At 40.2% G+C, this 19,140-nt stretch overlaps 2 protein-coding genes across 2 annotated transcripts in view; one reads left to right on the top strand and one right to left on the bottom strand.

Annotated features, from left to right (window-relative positions):
* Positions 1 to 19,140, bottom strand: part of LOC134225818 (probable cytochrome P450 6g2) — an 88,265-nt gene that overhangs the window by 17,446 nt on the left and 51,679 nt on the right. The gene's annotated exons all lie outside the window — the stretch shown is intronic.
* Positions 510 to 19,140, top strand: part of LOC134225819 (protein N-terminal asparagine amidohydrolase) — a 199,227-nt gene continuing 180,596 nt past the window's right edge. Inside the window, exon 1 of the mRNA XM_062706189.1 lies at positions 510 to 870. The gene's annotated coding sequence lies outside the window, so the exon portion shown is untranslated. The remainder of the gene's footprint in view (positions 871 to 19,140) is intronic.

Below are 19,140 nucleotides of genomic sequence, written 5' to 3'. Positions count from 1 at the left end.
CATCCTCTCATACTTTCTGATCTGTAATGGACCGAAAGATGCAGCTACTCACTTCCAAATTTTAGAAGATCGAGTGTTCTCGATCAGCTCATTTAGAGCCACTTAACCTCATCGGTGGTGGTTCTACAGTTTGACCATCGTCAACTATGTCTTTCCTATCGCCTTTGCTTTCACCCTTCATCAATGCTCGAGGTGCTCTTTCCAGTAAATATGCATGGATATTTACTGCATTCACGAACAAGGAGAAGCGTTATGAAATTTAAATAAAATCCAAACTTTCGCCATTCTAGCAAACGATAGTATCAAAAGCACAAGCTTTGATTCGCCTCAAAGCTCGAGCAAAGCATTCATACTTGCAGCAATTTCCGCCAGATGGCCCACCGCATGGAGCTTTCTCATTGCGCAGCTATTTTCCACTGGTCCGCACTTTCCCGTTTGACAGTTCCATGTATATAAGTTGTTGTTGATGTTGATAGTCTTTTGAACTTTTTGCTTTCCACTTGCCAGTTTTGTTTTCGTTCTTCTGTTTTTCAGGCGGTTAAACTGGGTCGAGAATAGGAAAACAAAGTCAATTCCATAAGAATTCAAAGACAATAACTATTTCGGGACTGAAGTGTGGGGAAACTATCCGTTAGGATTGGCGATGCAGTAAAGTGGAAAGTGAAAGTTGAATCAGGACGTCAATTGATCACCTGAATAAGTAACATTGTTCGATTTTTGTTTCAGCTCTCAGCTGATTTGTTGAATGGTCAGTGAGTTTATTACATTTGTTATTGATGTGAATCGATTGGTGCTCTAAAGTTGCTATTTCCAACGAAGTTTATCTTATGATTGTGATTATAGTGACAACGTAACAAGATTAATCGCCTGGTAAGTGACTATAAACGTTTGATAATCGAATGAATTTGGAGCAATTAAATGATTGGTACAAATACAACATTCTTGATTAAACATTCTTAGTCAGTCCATAACCGAGAAACCGGTTCTGCAGTAACAACAGCGTTGAATGAACGGATATCACATAAAACAAAAAAAAATGAGTTCCTTGAACGGATGGAACACAAGTTCTATGTACGACAGGAAAGTTTCCCAAATGAGTGGAACAAAATTATCGCCTATATCAAACCTTTTCTTATCAACGAAACGAATAATAATCACATCCTGTTGTCGTTGAACCTTCGCCACAGCAATCCCGCTAATCGATAAACTTTCGGTTCGAATCAAAGCGCCTTCGGGACGGAATCAAAGGCCGACATGCAATGTTTACCCATTTGTTGTTCGATGAATGTAGAAGAAGGAACGAAATCGGGCAGAAAAAAAACAAAAAGTTTATCAGATGAAAGAGTAACAGTCGACAGAAGTACAGTAATAAAGGAAGCAAATCGGAAGCATAACAAGTTAAAAATGACCTAAATGCAGTGGCGCTGTGAAAAGAAGTACATACGTATTAGAGAATAACCGGGAATGGGATAGTGTTCATTTTCTTGGGCCTTCCTTATCCCATCGATAAAACGAAAAAATATCATGCTGAAGGTGGTCGGCGTAGGTTTCCGGTCCAGTTAAGAAAATTTTCGGATTTTATTCAAATATTTTCCAGAGCTGACTCATTATTGGGATCACAGCTCATTTGGATCTCTTTATTCTGTCCGCCAGTCTATAGAAAAGTTACTCAAGATTGGATGTGTCCTTGACCTGATTAATGACATTCTACAGACAGGCAGAAGCCTTCGAAACGCATATTGATACAGAATGCCGTCGTTCTGCAACGGAAATGAGTTGCTGCAGTCGCAATGAAATCGAATAAATTCTGAGGCAGATGCATTCAACTTTGGAATCGAAATGCAAATGAAGTCTGTTGAATATGTATTCTAAATTCAAGCATATTGGATTATTTCCTGTCATTGTTATGCATATGTCTACAATTTAGTACACTGCAGTAGACAGCTGTATCAACCAAAATTGCATTATTGAACAGATTGCAAGAAATGATTAAAGAAATATTGCACGTTATTTCGAGCGAATGCTAAATAACTAAAAATAGAAACTAATTTAAACATGAATCGTCGCAGAGTTCGTAGTTGCCTCTACATGATTGACTACAGGGTGGGCACCGAACCGGGAATAACGAGAAATGCGAGAAGAAGACGGAAATTTAAAATTTTAGTAAAGTTACATTTAAAATTCTTCAATGTTTTTAATGAAGATGATATACGAAAAAGATTTACTCTTTAATGCTTATTAGTCAGTTGCATTCTAACTGAATTCTAGGAACTTTTTAAAAATGTAATTGACGTTATTGATTCTGACCTTGATTTTTGAAGTGGCTATTGTGCTCTTAATTCAAACTATTTGTACAAACTAATGTACCCAACGGAAAGAATAAATGGCGATCTATCTGGTAGATCGCTTGATGAGCAAAATATAATGAGTAAACGGAGTGAGAGACGTTTTAAATTTCAAGATCAAATATTTTCATTTATTTAGTTAACATCTAAACAGATAACACTGAATCAACAATTTGACGCCACAACACACCGCACACGGTACGAGGCCGCATCTCCCCATCCTCGAATGCGCCCACCTCGCTCGCTGCGCTCCACGCCGTCTCGTACCTGCCGGATCGTAAGCGAACACCATCTTTGCAGGGTTGCTGTCCGGCATTCTTGCAACATGCCCTACCCATCGTACCCTTCCGGCTTTAGCTACCTTGGCTACGAGAGTTGGGCGAGCTCGTGGTTCATTCTTCGCCGTCACACATCGCCAAAGATGGTCTTAAGCACCCGTCTCTAGAATACTCCGAATGCTTGCAAGAGTGCTCCGAGTGCTCTCCTCGAGCATTGTCCATGTTTCATGTCCGTAGAGGACAACCGGTCTTATTAGCGTCTTGTACATGACACATTTGGTGCGGTGGCGAATCGTTTTTGACCGCAGTTTCTTCTGGAGTCCGTAGTAGGCCCGACTTCCACAGTTGATGCGCCTTCGTATTTCACGACTAACATTATTATCAGTTGTAAGTAAAAATCCAAAGTAGATGAATTGCTCGACCACCTCGAACGAATCCCCGTCTATCGTAAAACTGCCCAGGCGGGCCCTGTCGCGCTCGGTTCCGCCCACAAGCATGTACTTTGTCATTGACGCATTCACCACCAGTCCAACTTTTGTTGCTTCACGTTTTAGGCGGGTGTACAGTTCTGCCACCTTTGCTGTTACACCCGGCTTTCCGCATGCCACCTTCTAGCGCAATGTTGAACAACAGACACGAATGCCCATCACCTTGTCTTAGTCCCCGGCGCGATTCGAACGAACTGGAGTGTTCGCCCGAAATCTTCACACAGTTTTGCACACCATCCACCGTTGCTTTGATCAATCTGGTAAGCTTCCCAGGGAAGCTGTTCTCGTCCATAATTTTCCATAGCTCTACGCAGTCTATACTGTCGTATGCCACCTTGAAATCAATGAACAGATGGTGCGTTGGGACCTGGTATTCACGGCATTTTTGAAGGATTTGCCGTACAGTAAAGATCTGGTCCGTTGTTGAGCGGCCGTCAACGAAGCCGGCTTGATAACTTCTCACGAACTCATTCACTAATGGTGACAGACGTGGGAAGATGATCTGGGATATCACTTTGTAGGCGGCATTAAGGATGGTGATCGCTCGAAAGTTCTCACACTCCAGCTTGTCGCCTTTCTTGTAGATGGGGCATATAACCCCTTCTTTCCACTCCTCCAGTAACTGTTCAGTTTCCCAGATTGTGACTATCAGTTTGCGCAGGCACTTGGCTAGCTTTTCCGGGCCCATCTTGATGAGCTCAGCTCCGATACCATCCTTACCAGCTGCTTTATTGGTATTTAGCTGTTGGATGGCATCCTTAACTTTCCTCAAGGTGGGGGCTGGTTGGCTTCCATCGTCCGCTGAACTGACGTAGTCATCTCCTCCGCTGCCTTGACTTCCACTGCCTGTACTCTCAGCGCCATTCAAATATTCCTCGTAGTGCTGCTTCCACCGTTCGATCACCACACGTTCGTCCGTCAAGATGCTCCCATCCTTATCCCTGCACATTTCGGCTTGCGGCACGAAGCCTTTGCGGGATGTGTTGAGCTTCTGATATAACTTGCGTGTTTCTTGAGAACGGCACAGCTGTTCCATCTCCTCGCACTCCGCTTCTTCCAGGCGACGTTTCTTCTCCTGAAAAAGGCGGGTCTGCTGTCTCCGCTTCCGTCTATAACGTTCCACGTTCTGCCGGGTACCTTACTGCAGCGCGACCGCCCGCACTGCCCCTTCTCCTCCAGAATCTGTCTGCACTCTGTCGAACCAATCGTTCCGTCGATTTCGTCCCATATACCCGACGTTGTTCTCTGCTGCGTCGTTAATGGCTGCTTTGACTGTATTCCAGCAGTCCTCAAGAGGGGCCCCATCGAGCTCACCCTCTTCCGGCAACGCTGCCTCGAGATACTGCGCGTATGCAGTGGCGACATCAGGTTGCTTCAGTCGCTCTAGGTCGTACCGCGGCGGTCGTCGGTACCGAACATTGTAGATGACGGATAGTTTTGGGCGCAGTTTAACCATCACCAGATAGTGGTCAGAGTCGATGTTAGCGCCACGATATGTCCTGACATCGATAATGTCGGAGAAGTGCCGTCCATCAATCAGAACGTGGTCGATTTGTGATTCTGTCTCCAGTGGTGATCTCCAGGTGTACCGATACGGAAGGCTGTGTTGGAAGTAGGTGCTGCGAATGGCTATATGGCAGCGAAATCAATTAGTCGTAGGCCGTTTTCGTTCGTCAGCCGATGAGCGCTGAACTTTCCAATAGTCGGTATATACTCCTCCTCTTGGTCAACCTGAACGTTCAAATCTCCTATGATGATTTTGACGTCGTGGCTTGGGCAGCTATCGTACTCACGTTCCAGCTGCGCGTAGACTGCGTCCTTACCATCATCAGTGCTTCCGGAGTGTGGGCTATGGATGATTGATTATGCTGAAGTTGAAGAACCGGCCTCTGATCCTCAACTTGCACATTCTTTCATTGATTGGCCACTACCCGATCACGCGTCTTTGCATATCGCCCATCACTATGAAATGACTTTCTAACGCATTTAAAAAATGTTTTAAAAATAGACCTGGGGCAAAACGCCCGAATAGTGGTGTAAAATGACTAAAATGCATGTAAAATGATGATGAACGCATGGTTCTTTGTTTTTTTTAATGGATTGAACTGCAATCTTGCGGATGTGGTGCAAGAATAGCAAATCGTTAAATTTGAGTGAATATGAAGGGATTTTGCAATTTTTTTTCCAATGGAGCTCAATGGTGGATGACTAATTATGAATTGTAATGGTAATATTCGTTCATAAATGTACTACAGTGAGGCCATTTCGCTCCAGGGGTGCATTTTGGATTATTCTCCCCTACTCAGTGATGTTGCTAGAGATCAAATCCAAAACAATTTCATCCCTCGAGAGCTTCTGAATGGCCAGTTGTGGTACTGAAGCCTGCTGAGTGAGTTGCGTCATCAACTGCTGCTGCTGTTCGAGGATTTGTATTAACATCTGGTTGGAAATCTGCAATGCGCCTCCTGATCAGAGCATAAAATATTCATCTTCATGAAGCAATTTCAGTCCGAATTTTGACAAACATCGCATGACTATTCAAAACATAGAATGACATAGTCCGACGACTACTCCACCAATTCATTCATTCGGCTGTCACTGAATGTGCTTACAATGTGCAGGAAAAAACATAATTAGCATTGTTTATTCAGTTTTATGTGATAAACTACTTTACTCATTTAAAACTTGTACTTGTTCAGATTTCAGATAATTTATCAATTTGTAGAACGTATATAAATATTCAATGATTAATATTCAATCGAATATTGACAGTCCAGAGCCGACTATGAATGTGTCTGGAAGTGAGCTGACAAGTGAAGAGAGATGGACGTCACCAAAAATTTTCGATTATTTTACACTCTGCTCCTGATACCTGTTGTACAGTTGGATCCGGCATTATGCTGCTAAGAGCATAAAATATTCACTTTCATGAAGCACATTCACTCCGACTTTTGACATTCGTGTTTTGATTATTCAAAACATAGAATGACTTACTCAGTTTACTTCTTCATAAATTCATTCAATTGATTACCACTGAGTATGGTAACTGCGCGCGAAAAAAAAACAAAATTAGCCTTGATTATATTGACATTTGGCGCTAAAAATGCCCCTCAATTGAACGTCGGGATTAGATCTATGCGTGTATTTATTTAAATCATCAAACATGTGTTCAGTTTTACGATTATTTAATAATTTGTGATATTCAAATAAATACTCACTGACCCATATTCATTCTGAAAATTGACGGTGCAGAGCCGAATATGAATATGTTTAGAAGTGAAGTGACAAAGAAGGCCGATGGACTTCATTGTAAATCGTAAATAATCGAATATTAACAGCTCTGCTGCTAACCTCAACTTTTCACTGCACACACGCGGTATTTTTGTCGAACGAAAAACTGACTTTTTTCCGACGGAATTTCACGAAACCGACACTGAATATACTCGTCGCTACTTTGTTGTGATAAATGAGCCGATTATTAACACTACAAACCGATTATAATCTATATAATAAAAATGAAATGGTCTGTGTTCGTATCCGCATAACTCGAAAACGACTGGATGGATTTTCTTCATTTCTTCAGCAGATATGTTAGGTGTCGTTTCCGACGGGTTTATATGATATTTCCTCATGCAAAAATCACGAGTAAGGTTGAGTAAATCATGAAAAGCTAAAATTAAGGTTAGTATGGGCATTTTGCATGGGTAGTTGAGAACGCGTTTTCTCGCCTACTTTGCAGGACAACGTCTGCCGGGTCGACTAGTCTTTATTAAAAATTAATTGTTTGTAATTAAAATGTAATTTAAAAACGCGGCGTGATAAATTTCGCGGTGGTGATGAATGCACTCAAAGAATTTGTAACTATTACTGTTGCTGTCGGCTGAAAGATCGCTTCCGTTCGTTCACTCGCTCGGTAAACGTCAGTCCGATGTGCTTCAGTAAAGCTGTGGGCCAAAGTCCTCTATGTCTGTATTAGTCGAAAAAATAACCAAAACATTGCCACCCACAGCGGGCGGGTGAGGTGAAACGTTACGCCTGTTATGAAAAATGTACTGAGTATGCCAGACGTGACGTCACATTCGGTCGCCATCGGCCATCTTCGGTAACCCAGCTGCGAGTTTCTCTCTCCAAAGAGCGAAAGTTCGTTGAACAAATATAACTTTAGGGTTTGGACCCCCGAGCAAAGCCAGATAACTGAAATGATATCAAACTGATAACACGATTAGTTATCCTTATTATCATTTTAATATTTAGTTATCAATCATGTGATTAACTGATAACTGAATAATGACAAATTTTATTATCAATACAAATTTTTTCTAAATTTCGCGTCGTTCAGAAATGGGGCTAAGCATTCTACCCTTGCCAACATTCTACTTCTGTAGCCGGCATATGCTATGAATATTGTGACAAGAACTGTTTCCAAACACTGAACTGAAATTTTGTCTAAGCAGAGAGTGATTTTCCCCGTTACCCTCGATATCTATTGATTTGTTTATTACTCTGTCAACAAAGGAATTTACACAAGAGTTGAAATTTTCTTATTTGTTTTATGCTATGCTTATTAACTTTACTTTCATTTCAGGTGTCGTTGAATAATGAAATATGTATCTGAGAATCAATTAAGCGTTGTAGTTTATTAAGTACTTAAAATGGCCTTGCAGCTCCCGGAACATATAATCCAAGGGCATGTGCTAATTCAGGAACGGTGAATAATCTTGACTAACCGCCAAGCTAACCGCAACATAATTCATCTTGGGATCCACAGTGCTTATATATATTGAGAAGCGGAAATTTTAACTGGAAATGTCGGATAATCAAGAAATTGCAACGATCTGGTCTGTTGTGGAGGAAACAATCATGGTCGCACTTTAGTCGATCTAGCAATGAGCTCAACTATTGACAGTTTAAACCTAGGTTTGGACACAAAAGACAAACCAGAGCTAGATCATCTGCAGCCAAACCTTCAATAGTCGATGTTTAAAGGACGCATGGGAATATTGAGATGTGAAATAGAAAATCCTTTGGAATGTGTTTTGTCACAGTAACCCAAAAAATACGTTTTAATTACTCGACCCGGCAAACGTGGCAGACATTGTAGGTTAAAATGCACGTTGTGGACTCGGTACCCATACGAATCCTAATTTTAGTTTTCCACAATTTACTCAACCTTACTCGTGATTTTCGCATGAGCAAATATCATATAAACCCGCCGGAAACGATAAAAACATATCTGCAGAAGGAATTAAGTCATAGAACATTGACTGAACTGATAGATTTGAATTTATATAAATAAAAACTACTTGAGGTCGATTTGACTAGCGAGAGGATTCACTCATGGCCGGATTGAGGAAGAGGGGGAGGGGGGCTTTGAGTCATGGCCCCGGGCCCTCACATAACCGTATGTACCAAAGTCAACCTTTTTCGTACATTTAGGAGCTCCCGAAAACTGTCGACCCCGACCCTGGATTCACCAAATGGCAAAATTTTTCACGGATTAATTCTTGCTGGGATCAGCAGTGTTGCTGTTTATATATGCATATGAAAACATGAAACGTTTCACTGCGAATTACAAGGTTGTGGTTTAGTTAGAATAAAACTAGAACCGAAATCGATCTACAGCATGGCGCTGCTAGTAACCTAATGATTGACAATTAGAGAGAAAAACTAACCTAAGCCTATTATTTGGCCTATTATGTATAAACTTATTATACTGGAAAAATCAATAAAAGTACGATAAACCGTATTTATTCTAATTGATTGCTGGTTCGCTATTTTGAATTAAATTCGGTTATCTTTTTTGTTATATTGACTGGTAATTCAACCAAAATAATAACAATTCTAGTTATCAATATAACTGGATAATAAAGTTTGTTATTAATAAGTTATTCTGTTCTCAACTCTGTACAGCTGACTGTTATTTACATAAAATGGTCATATGGCATCATGATTTGATTATAAATAGTTTTCAGTAAATGCAAGATTGTAGAAAGCGTATTGCTCTTCTCTTCTGCTCCTCAAGAAAGCGTAATTGGGTGAGTACATAGAGACGACGCCGTGCAATCACTCGATTCGAGTTCGAATCCCAGTGAATGACAACATTTTTTTCAATGCGTAACGAAGTCGGCAAAGAAGATTCAACTATTTTGGTCGATAAAACAGTGATGGCTAATAACAAAATAATAACTAAATTTGTTATTTGAGTAAATAACATGTATAACAAAATGTGTTATCAATTTGGTATCAGTGATAACTTAATTTGTTTTCATGTAGTTATTTCACGAATAAAATTCTGGTATCATTTTTGTTATGTTGGCTGTTAAGTCAGCCAAAATGATAACAAGTTCAGTTATCAATATGTCCGATAACCGGATAACAGAATTTGTTATCAATTAGTTATTTATTTGTGCTCGGGCCATACCTGTAGTAAAGCACATCGACTTCAGTCGCTCCAAGAGTTTCCAAGTCGTTTGGTATATAAATCTAGAAAATCTATCGAAAGATAAGGCGCAAATAACATTCAAAATCTTACATGATTACATGATAAATTTTGAAATTTTCATTTTAAGCCCTGTATTTGAGCTTTCCCCTTAGACGTAGTTTACGTAAAAAAACTCGATGTTTGTTACAATCCGATTTCAAACTGAATACAATTAGGGTAGATCACCACTTAGGCCTATGGACCCGAATCCCGGCTCACTGCACAGAAAACTAAGGACCAGGGAATCAATATTCGAGCAACGCCTAAAAATATACTCCTTGTCATCAACAGAGTTTGTTACTGACAAACGCACCTAGCGACAAACCTTTATCCGAACCCGAACACAATATGACAAGAATCATTTGCCTTGCATGCTCTTATATTTCCGAAAATACGATGCTAATTTTGTAATCATTGTTCGATTCTCGAATATTTCCATAAAAGCAGAAACTATGATAGCATAAAACCGAAATTTGCTCTTGAAATAATGCAAAATAACGGGTTGAAAAGTTAGCAACAAGATTGTCTTTTTTTTTGTTGCTGACAAAATTTTTCGGATTTTTGTCATTATTATCTCCGACAAAAACAAAGCTTTGTCGTTGGTTCGCTTTTGTCGCTTGTTTCGCACGCGCATTCCAGAAAAAATGATTCCCTGGTAAGGATTTATACTATTTGGAAGCCGTAGGTAGGCACTTTAATCCTTCCTATTTGTTCGTTTCACCAGAACTTATATAAACATATTAGAATACATTTAGAAATGTATCCCCAAACCGCACAAAAATTCACCTCGGCCTAAGAATTTCTTGCCGACCCGTGCTGCCAAAGGCCAGGAGCCTCTTTTAGACTGAAAATAATCCTTCATTGTTAATAGGAAAACTGTCTAATACGTCGACGCTTTCATGTTATTCATAATTCTCTCGATTTAAAAAAGTGAAAAAAATATTGTTTTTATATGTTTGGAAGAAATTTGGATAAGTGAATGAATCTTTTCAACCAAACGAAAATTATTTTAAATATTACCATCTGGCATCATGTTGTCGTAGAACGTGCATATTTTTGTTTTTATGTTGCATTTTCTACCGTTCCGAGAGAGAATGAGAGTAAAATATTGAGAGATTGAGTGAAATTTTGCTTAGGCCGGGAACTGGTTTGAAGTGTGCTGGAAATGCAATCGCTATGACTGAAATGAATGAACCTCGTAAATTTAAATCAAATAAAAGCTTTGTTACTCGATGGTTAGCAAGAATAGCTATTTTTAAGGAGACGTGAACCCCAAGGCAGTATTGCACGGCCCAAAAAATTCAGGAAAAGTTGCTTCCTGTCATAAATAGCAATTAAATAATGAAGTCGTATACATGTTAGGCCGGGACTTGTATTTGCTTTTATTTTTGTTCCTTGATCCTTCACGCTTTTCATCATTTTTGATTTCTTTACTTCTTTTCTTCCTTCTCCCAACTTCCTTCTTCTTTATTCCTTCTTCCTACTGTCCTTCTTTTTTTTTCCTTTTTCCTTCTTTCTTCCTTCTTCCCTCTTTTTTCATTTCTCCTTCTTCTTTCTTCCTTATTCCTTATTTCATCTTACTTCTTCCTTCTTCTCTCTTCCTTGTTCCTTCTAGCTCCTTCCTTTTTCATTCTTCTTTCTTCCTTCTTCCTTCTTCTTTCTTCCTTCCTTCCGGCTTTTATGAATATTTATTTTGACGTAGGACTACGTCTGTGTTTTCTATATTGGGGTACACTTTACGATTGCGAAAATCGGGGACCGTCACGAAAATATGATAGACTTTAAACTTTAATATCTAAGCCGTTTCTCGATGGATTTTCATTTTTTTGGACCATTCGATTAAGGATGAGTCAACGCTTCTTTGTATTTATTTGAAAATACTGATTTTCAACTATTTATTATCGATAATTGATGAAAAGTTTAGATATAGGTAAATCAACCAATCACGTACATGCATCACTAACAAAGACATCAAAAATCAATCACTTGCGGGTTTGGATTTAATCCTCAGTTTGAACAAGGTTTCACGCAGAGCAGACGCATCAAAGCGATCGCAGCGGAGCGAACACAGCATCACGGAGGCGCTAATAACATTTTCAAAGGAAATCAATCGCATTGGTGGTGGTCCTCGATGTGTTGCTGCAGATCATTCAACCTCAACGAACCAGAATTTCATATGAAGAAAAGGTTGACCATAAAAATAGCACTGTGGCGATCCCGCACCGCCAGTGCCGATGCTGAAAATTTATTACAAATTGTGGTGTCAGTTAGTTGGAAAGGAACATTGGGAAAAAAATTGATTCTTCTCAGGACCAACATTTTATGAAAAGAAAGAGTTAATTGCGAAAAAAGACTGTTTCGGTGGCATCGGGTTTGGCGTGGTAGTTTGGTTGCTGTTAGTGATTCCATCCATTAAAATTCACTGCATCATCTCCCTCCGACGCGCTATCAAATTCGCTAATTACGATTGAGTTTTACACTTTGAAGAAAGTTTATTTCGGATAGTCGGATCAACCTTCTTTTGTACAACCCATCGGTGAAGGTCGCTCGGACAGACAGATGCCGAAAGATAATGTTTTGTAACATGAAGAAACTTCTGTTGTCATTCCTCGCAACAATCTTGTGAAAAAGTTTCATAGGATTCTTAGAATTTATTATTCTCCGAACGATCCGTTGTCTGGGAAACCCGATCAGAAATGGCTCGCGCGCCGAAAAGCAGCTTTCTTATATCTAATGAAGTAATTTCATTAGTCCCGCCCCTTCATTAATCGTTATGAGTGCACATTATATTTACAACCATATCAGCTCACAAAGGGGCGGGGCTAACGGGCTTAATTTATTAAATATAAGAAAGCTGCTGTTCGGCGCGCGCGAGCCATTTTGATCGGGATTCCACAGAGAGCAGTTCGACATTCGATGCAGCGGAGCGGACACAGCAGCACGAAGTGGGTGGCAGTGTGGCAATGCTGAAAAATTATGTTAATCTTTGGAGGCTTAGCAAAAATCATCAAGTGGCTGTCGGACAGTTGCAGCGCAAGGTGTCAACAAGCGATTGGATGCAGTTAGTTATTTGAATGGGAATTGGGAAAAGAAAATTGGTTCTTCTCAGGACCAACATTTTACGAGAAGAAAGAGTCAATTGCGAAAAAGGACTGTTTCCGTGGCATCGGGTTTGGCGTGGTAGCTTGGTTGCTGTTAGTGATTCCATCCATTAACATTCACTACATCATCTCCCTCTGACGCGCTATCAAATTCGCTATTTACGATTGAGTTTTGCACTTTGAAGAAAGTTTATTTCGGATCAACCTTCTTTTGTATAAAATGGTGCCTTTTGTATAAAATCAATGAAGACGCCACCTCAGTGGAAACTTTCTACAGCAACCACCCATCGGTGAACGTCGCTCGGACAGACAGATGCCGAAAGATAATGTTTTGTAGTATGGAGAAACTTCGTCTTGAGTCAAATTTCTGTTGTCATTCCTCGCAACAATACGCATCTTAGATAAACAACATCTCATAACAAAATTCAGAATCTTACGAGAAAATTTCATAAGATTCTTAAAATTTGTCATCCTCCGAACGGTCCGTTGTCTGCGGAGTCCCGATCAAAATGGCTCACGCGCGTCGATAACCAGCTTTCTTATATCTAATGAAGTAATTTCATTAGCCCCGCCCTTTCATTAATCGTTATGAGTGCACATTATATTTACACCTATACCAGACCACAAAGGGGCGGAGCTAACGGGCTTAATTTATTGAATACAAGAAAGCTGGTTTCCAGCGCGCGCGAGCCATTTTGATAGGGATTTCGCAGAGAGCGGTTAAATAAGATTTTACGCAGAGCCGACGCAGCGGAGCGAACACAGCAGCACGAAGGCGCTCTGATAGTATTTTCAAAGGAAAATCATCGAATTGGTGGTGGAAGTCTGCGTTGGTGGTCTTCATTCAACCTCAACAAACCAACATTTTATGTGAAGAAAGAGTTGATTACAAAAATGACGTCTGTTTCGATCCCGTGCGATGCAGTGGCGATGCTGAAAATTTATTCCAAATGGTGGCGTCTTAGCGAAAACTCATCGAGTGGTCGTCGAACAATAACAACACGAAGTGGAATTCCAACCCTAACGTTTCGACAAGCATTGGGTTGCAGTTAGTTATTGGAAACGTGCATTGGGGACACAAAATTGGTCCTTCTCAGGACCAGCATCTTCTGAACAGAAAGGGTTGATTGCAAAATGGACTGTTTCGGTGGAATTGGCGTTTGGCGTGATAGTTCGGTTGCTGTAAGCGATTCCATTCATTCGAACAAATTTGTTGCGTTGTCACTCACCGACGCGCGCTTTTCATTCTGCTATCGAATAAAAACCTTCTGTTAACGCCAAACTAATAATTTTGTACTTTGATGAACATTCTTGCATCCCGGATTAAACTACCCTTGTGTAAAATAATGGTACTGTAAAGAACCGATATTTTTTCAATAATGGAGCTTTTCAATCCTCAACTACAACAAAACATAATCAAAATCTTGTGAGGAAATTCCATTTGACTGCTACTGACGCCATCCATTTGAACAAACTCATTGCATCATCTCCCTCCGAAGTGCGCTTGTGGTTGTGCTACCAAAGGGCAACTTTCTGTCGTCGCCAAACGGTGGTAACCCGAAAAATTTGGATATCATTTCTAATGACTAACGAAACAAAACCAAAGAATCTTGGCAGAAAATTTCACTTTCCGTCGACGACGGCCAAATCGATGAAGACGCCACCTTAGTGAAAAATGTCGTTTAGCTGCCTTAGTTTTTCAAATGGCGCATTATTAAAAACAACAAATCTTTCCAAAATCGTCATTGTCGTTTAAACAGCCGAACAGTCTGTTTGTCTGGGTAAACAGTTTTCCTAGCGGTCAAAACCTCTTCTTGGATAAATAGTTTAAGTCCTGAAAAGAACTGTTTGTAATTTATTCTTGAAGTCCTGCTCACGTTGCCACCAGCGCTATAGAAAACGATGCATGTACGCTTCCATCGCGGGCGGATGCAAATTAATATATTTGTGTTTTGTTTCGCGCCACCTCCGATTCTGCGTATTTTTTTCCTTTCGTCCGGACATTTGTGAGCATAATGTCTTCTAGGATTCTGATGATATCCACTGAAAGATAGACGAATGCCTTCAGTGGCGATGCGGCCGATGAGTCGTTCCTTTTCCACGGCTGGTTCATCCAACTGGGAGCTACCTTCAGTTTCTTGATTCGGTTGACCTCCGAGCAGTTTGCACAATGCTAATAAATTTACACAAATTATGATGAAAAATACCCTCCATTTCGTATAGCTACGTAGTCATACGTCACCTTTGCGTACAACCCGATTGGGCTGCACCTTTGAGTTTTTTATATATTATATTATATATATTTTATATTATTATATTATATATTTTTTTATGATGCGGCCAAATTACACTCGTTTCTTACTCGTGAAGCGAGTCCTTCCACCACTGGTTAACGGTCAATAAAAAGGAAGAATTAAGACATGCTGTGCTGTGGAGGATGCAACCGTTGAGGTGAATGTTGCCTATAGGCAGAGATGCATTCTGAACAGAACATGAGCCAAGAGCGTGCCTTGGTGTTCTAAGTTTTGAACACTGAACACAGTTGTGTGTGCACTGGGTTGGTACGTAAGCAAAACGATCATGGTAACTAAGATTCCTTAGATTTGGAACTATGCAAAAACATACGAGCATGCTTGATTTCTATCCGTTAGATGCGCACGTGTTCCATTACTAGCCGAAAAACGAGTAGCATGCCGTCGCTTGAGTTTGTTTTCCTAGGATACAAGTTGCTAAGTTAGGTCAGTGCTCTTGAACAGTGTGCAGTGTTCAGAACTTTTTGAACACGAACACGCGTTCTCGTGTTCAGATGCATCTCTGCCTATAGGTGGGTGGCTTAGTGGGTGGATGTTATGCTACTACAGACATCTCTATTATAAGAGTATTCGTACCGCACAGATTCTTACCACACATGAATGAGACGAAATTTATTGGCATAAATTAACAAAACACATTAAAAATATTTAGTGTTTTGCTTCTCAAACCAGTACCCGACGCGGCCGGACCCGATATTGAAACCCCGTAACCCGACCATCTCTAGTGAATATGGAAGCTATCAGAAGAAGAATCGAATCAGTCACCGTACATATTGGCGAATATACATTCACTTTCTCAATTTCGTCAAAAGTCATGTCAAACGGCATTATTTAACTCTGCAAAGCTGTTTAGCAAGTTGCTTATCGCCAGTGGTTAATCTAAAAACGTCAGCTAAATACATATTCCAAACGTGGGATGCACTCGAGTATTTGGTACACAAATCTTCAAAAGCGAAACACTTCAGAAAACGGTTGACATTCGTCGGAGACGAATCGTGGTGACTGGTTTCCAAACGACGACAATTGGAATCTACCCTCGCTTCTACTTGAGTTCAGTAACTCGACGACCGCGAGGGTAGCCGGTGAACGGGGGAAGCACCATTCGCCCATATAATGTAGACAGCAATTGTTATTTCTGTGCTTGAACCACGGGCACGATTCGACGGACGTGTCGCGATAGGCCATACCGCAGAAAATTATTCCGAAATTGCAAATGAGGTGATAATTCGATGAGCCGAGTGAAACACAAATTCGATCGCTCCTCCAGTCCAGTTCAACAGCGTGGATTGTTGTTGCGGGGAATAAGTGGCGAACTCATTGAATCAGTTTACCGGTGAGAGTTGATGTAGGATCGATTCTTCAGGATCTCAATGAGAGAGCACTCTTCATGTCTTGTCTGGTGCACGCAGCTCTTAGGTCGATTTCACAACAGTTGAAATAAATCATATTACTGGTCGATCATTGAGTCAGTTGAATTTGCAAAACCATAATGGTGATGTAATCAAAATATGCAATTACACGGTTCAACATAAAAAATAATAATCAAATATGAAAAAAATAACTTCCTAGGTTGGAACTAAATCCTTAATGTTGTTGGTTATTGGGGCACGTATCAGAATAGTTAAAAAAACACCTAAAATTGTCAAATTTAAAAATTTGAAGTTTTTCTGTTTCGACCGACATTTATGAAGCACTGTGTTTGACGTTTTACCACGGCGAAATTCAACACGATGCATCCCGGAGTTTTTCTACACGAAGATCATTGCCTTCCGATTGGGATGAACGCGTTGGCACGAAATATCGATTTGATGGAATCGATTGCCATATGATGCCCAGAAATGTACAATCGTGTGGAAAGGTGCTAATTTCAACGAATGGTCGGCGACGGCGGTGGTGGCGTGTCCAATAAACCAAAGTCAATACGAGATGGATTTCAATGCAGGAGATGGATTTGGTTTATGGAACTTGAAGAACGCATCATAAAACCCAATCATTGCATTGCGATCTTCGGGGCAATACTAAATTGATGAAATTACCTTCGATACCATACAACCACATTTTCAGAAGAAGAAAAAAGTAACGATTGAAAGTTTGTGCTTATCGCCGCAATCTCGGCCAAACTCCAGGAAGCGGACTGTGATGTGGTCATTACTCATGTCGGCTTTACTTTGCATCAGTAGTCGACGCCTTTCCCGCTAAACGATGATATTGATGTGCTAAGCGGGCAGCAACAGCGACGTCGGATTTTCGCATATAAATGATGATTATCATTCGAACTTCGACAACGCTTTTGCATCTGCTCTTCCCGCTAATGTGTCCTGGTGGGTCTTGTCCGAAGTGTACTTCAGCCGGTATTGAGCGGCGATAATGTTGATGGACATCCGAACCGGCTACCAGTACCCGAAGGATTTGCATCGCTCACATGTAATCCATCGGGTCGGTCGGTTGTTCGCTAATTCTGGTTTGTTCTCGCTCCTGCTGACCGGTCAGTCCGTACGGGATTGAAAAATGTGGTTTTTATTCTGAGGTTAGCGTCTGAGTGAACTCCAGCTGATGTTTCCAATTGGTTGACCTACATTTAGCTTTGTGATCCTGAGGCGTGGTGGTGCTGCATTATTATCTTAGGAGAAGAGCAAACAGGTCGTACCATGGTTAACTGGATCATCAATGCTGCACATGTACTTCGACTTTGATAAAGTACACTTTGCCAAGTGAACATGATAATCGCCAATTTTGCAAGGTTATTAAGAGTTATTATAAGATGTCAATTGGGGGTCTCCAGTAGGATGTCTCCGGTCTAGGATGTTTTCGGGTTGGAAACTTTCTCGACAGCCTGAGCATTATACGAAACTATTAATTTACCATTGTACTCGCCACACAAATCACATACTCATGCTATGGCGGGCATTGAAAAGCTTTCAATTAATAACTGAGGAAATGCTAATAGAATACTTAGTTGTAAAGCAGAGCAAGCTCTAGTTGGAATGTAGAGCAATTCAAGGAGAATATAAGATGTCAATTGCTTAGTGATTTATTTGTTAATCGCCGTGAGTTGATGTTTGTGATTCTAATCGATTATTTTTCGACGAGTAAAGTCAAAAATAAAACAAAAAATTTGCTAACTGCCAAGACGCTTCAGTCCATTAACTGGCTTTTGACCAACTTCCACGGACAAATCTTCCAGTTAGCTATTAACTAACATTACTACTAGTAGTCTGGCAATTTTATTGTTTTGTTTTTACTCGCCGAAAAATGATCGATAAGAATCAATCCTAAACATTGTTTTGATCACCGCAATACAAGGGCAAATACACAGGTCGAAATGGTCTTTGTGTCAATCGCCATTTGGTCGAATAGTTGAGGTTTGTTTCCTCATTAAATGCGTGAAGTGAGATATGATTAGTAACATGTTCGATGTGGGTCGTGAAATGGAAGAAGTGGAAAATAAAATTTCGAAGAAACTAGTAAGAAAGTATAGAAAAAGGAAAGAGGAGGAGGAAGAAGAAAGAAAGGCAAAAGAAGATCAAAGAAAGAAGAAAGAAGATGGAAGAGGGAAGAAGGAAAACGGAAATGGCAAGAAGAGGAAGAAGAAGGAATAAGAAAAAAGGAACATGGAAGAAGTAACATAAAAGACAGAATACGAATAGGGGAATGTCTTCACTTGTCATACGACGAGTTCGTACTATCCCATTTAATTACACTACTTGATTGTAACTTTAACAGATACGCATTTCGACGCCAACAGTAAGCCGTCTCTAATGCCTCGTATTTTACTCGACTGAAGACCGCTTTACTGTTGAGGTCGAAATACGTATTTGATAAAATTACAATCAAGTGATGGAATTCTATGCGATTGGGATAGTACAAACAAAATGAGGAATAAAGATAAAGAAAGTAGAAAGAAGGATAGCAGAAGAAGGAAGATGGAAGAAGGAAAATGGAAGAAAAAAAATAAGGAAGATGGAAGGAAGAGGAAGAAAGAAGTAAGGCGAAAGAAGGAAGAAATAAAAAAGGAGGCAAAAAAATAGAAATAAGGTAGAATACAAAGGAAGAAAGAAGAAGGAAAAAAGGAACAAAAAATAAAGAAAACGATATACAAAAAAGAAACGAAGAAGGAAAATGAAAGAAAGAAAAA

This window comes from Armigeres subalbatus, chromosome 3, assembly GCF_024139115.2.
Source record: "Armigeres subalbatus isolate Guangzhou_Male chromosome 3, GZ_Asu_2, whole genome shotgun sequence".
In the NCBI taxonomy this organism is placed as follows: Eukaryota; Metazoa; Arthropoda; class Insecta; order Diptera; family Culicidae; genus Armigeres; species Armigeres subalbatus.
Note: the sequence above shows the minus strand (reverse complement) of the source record. Positions and strands in the feature narration are given on the sequence as shown.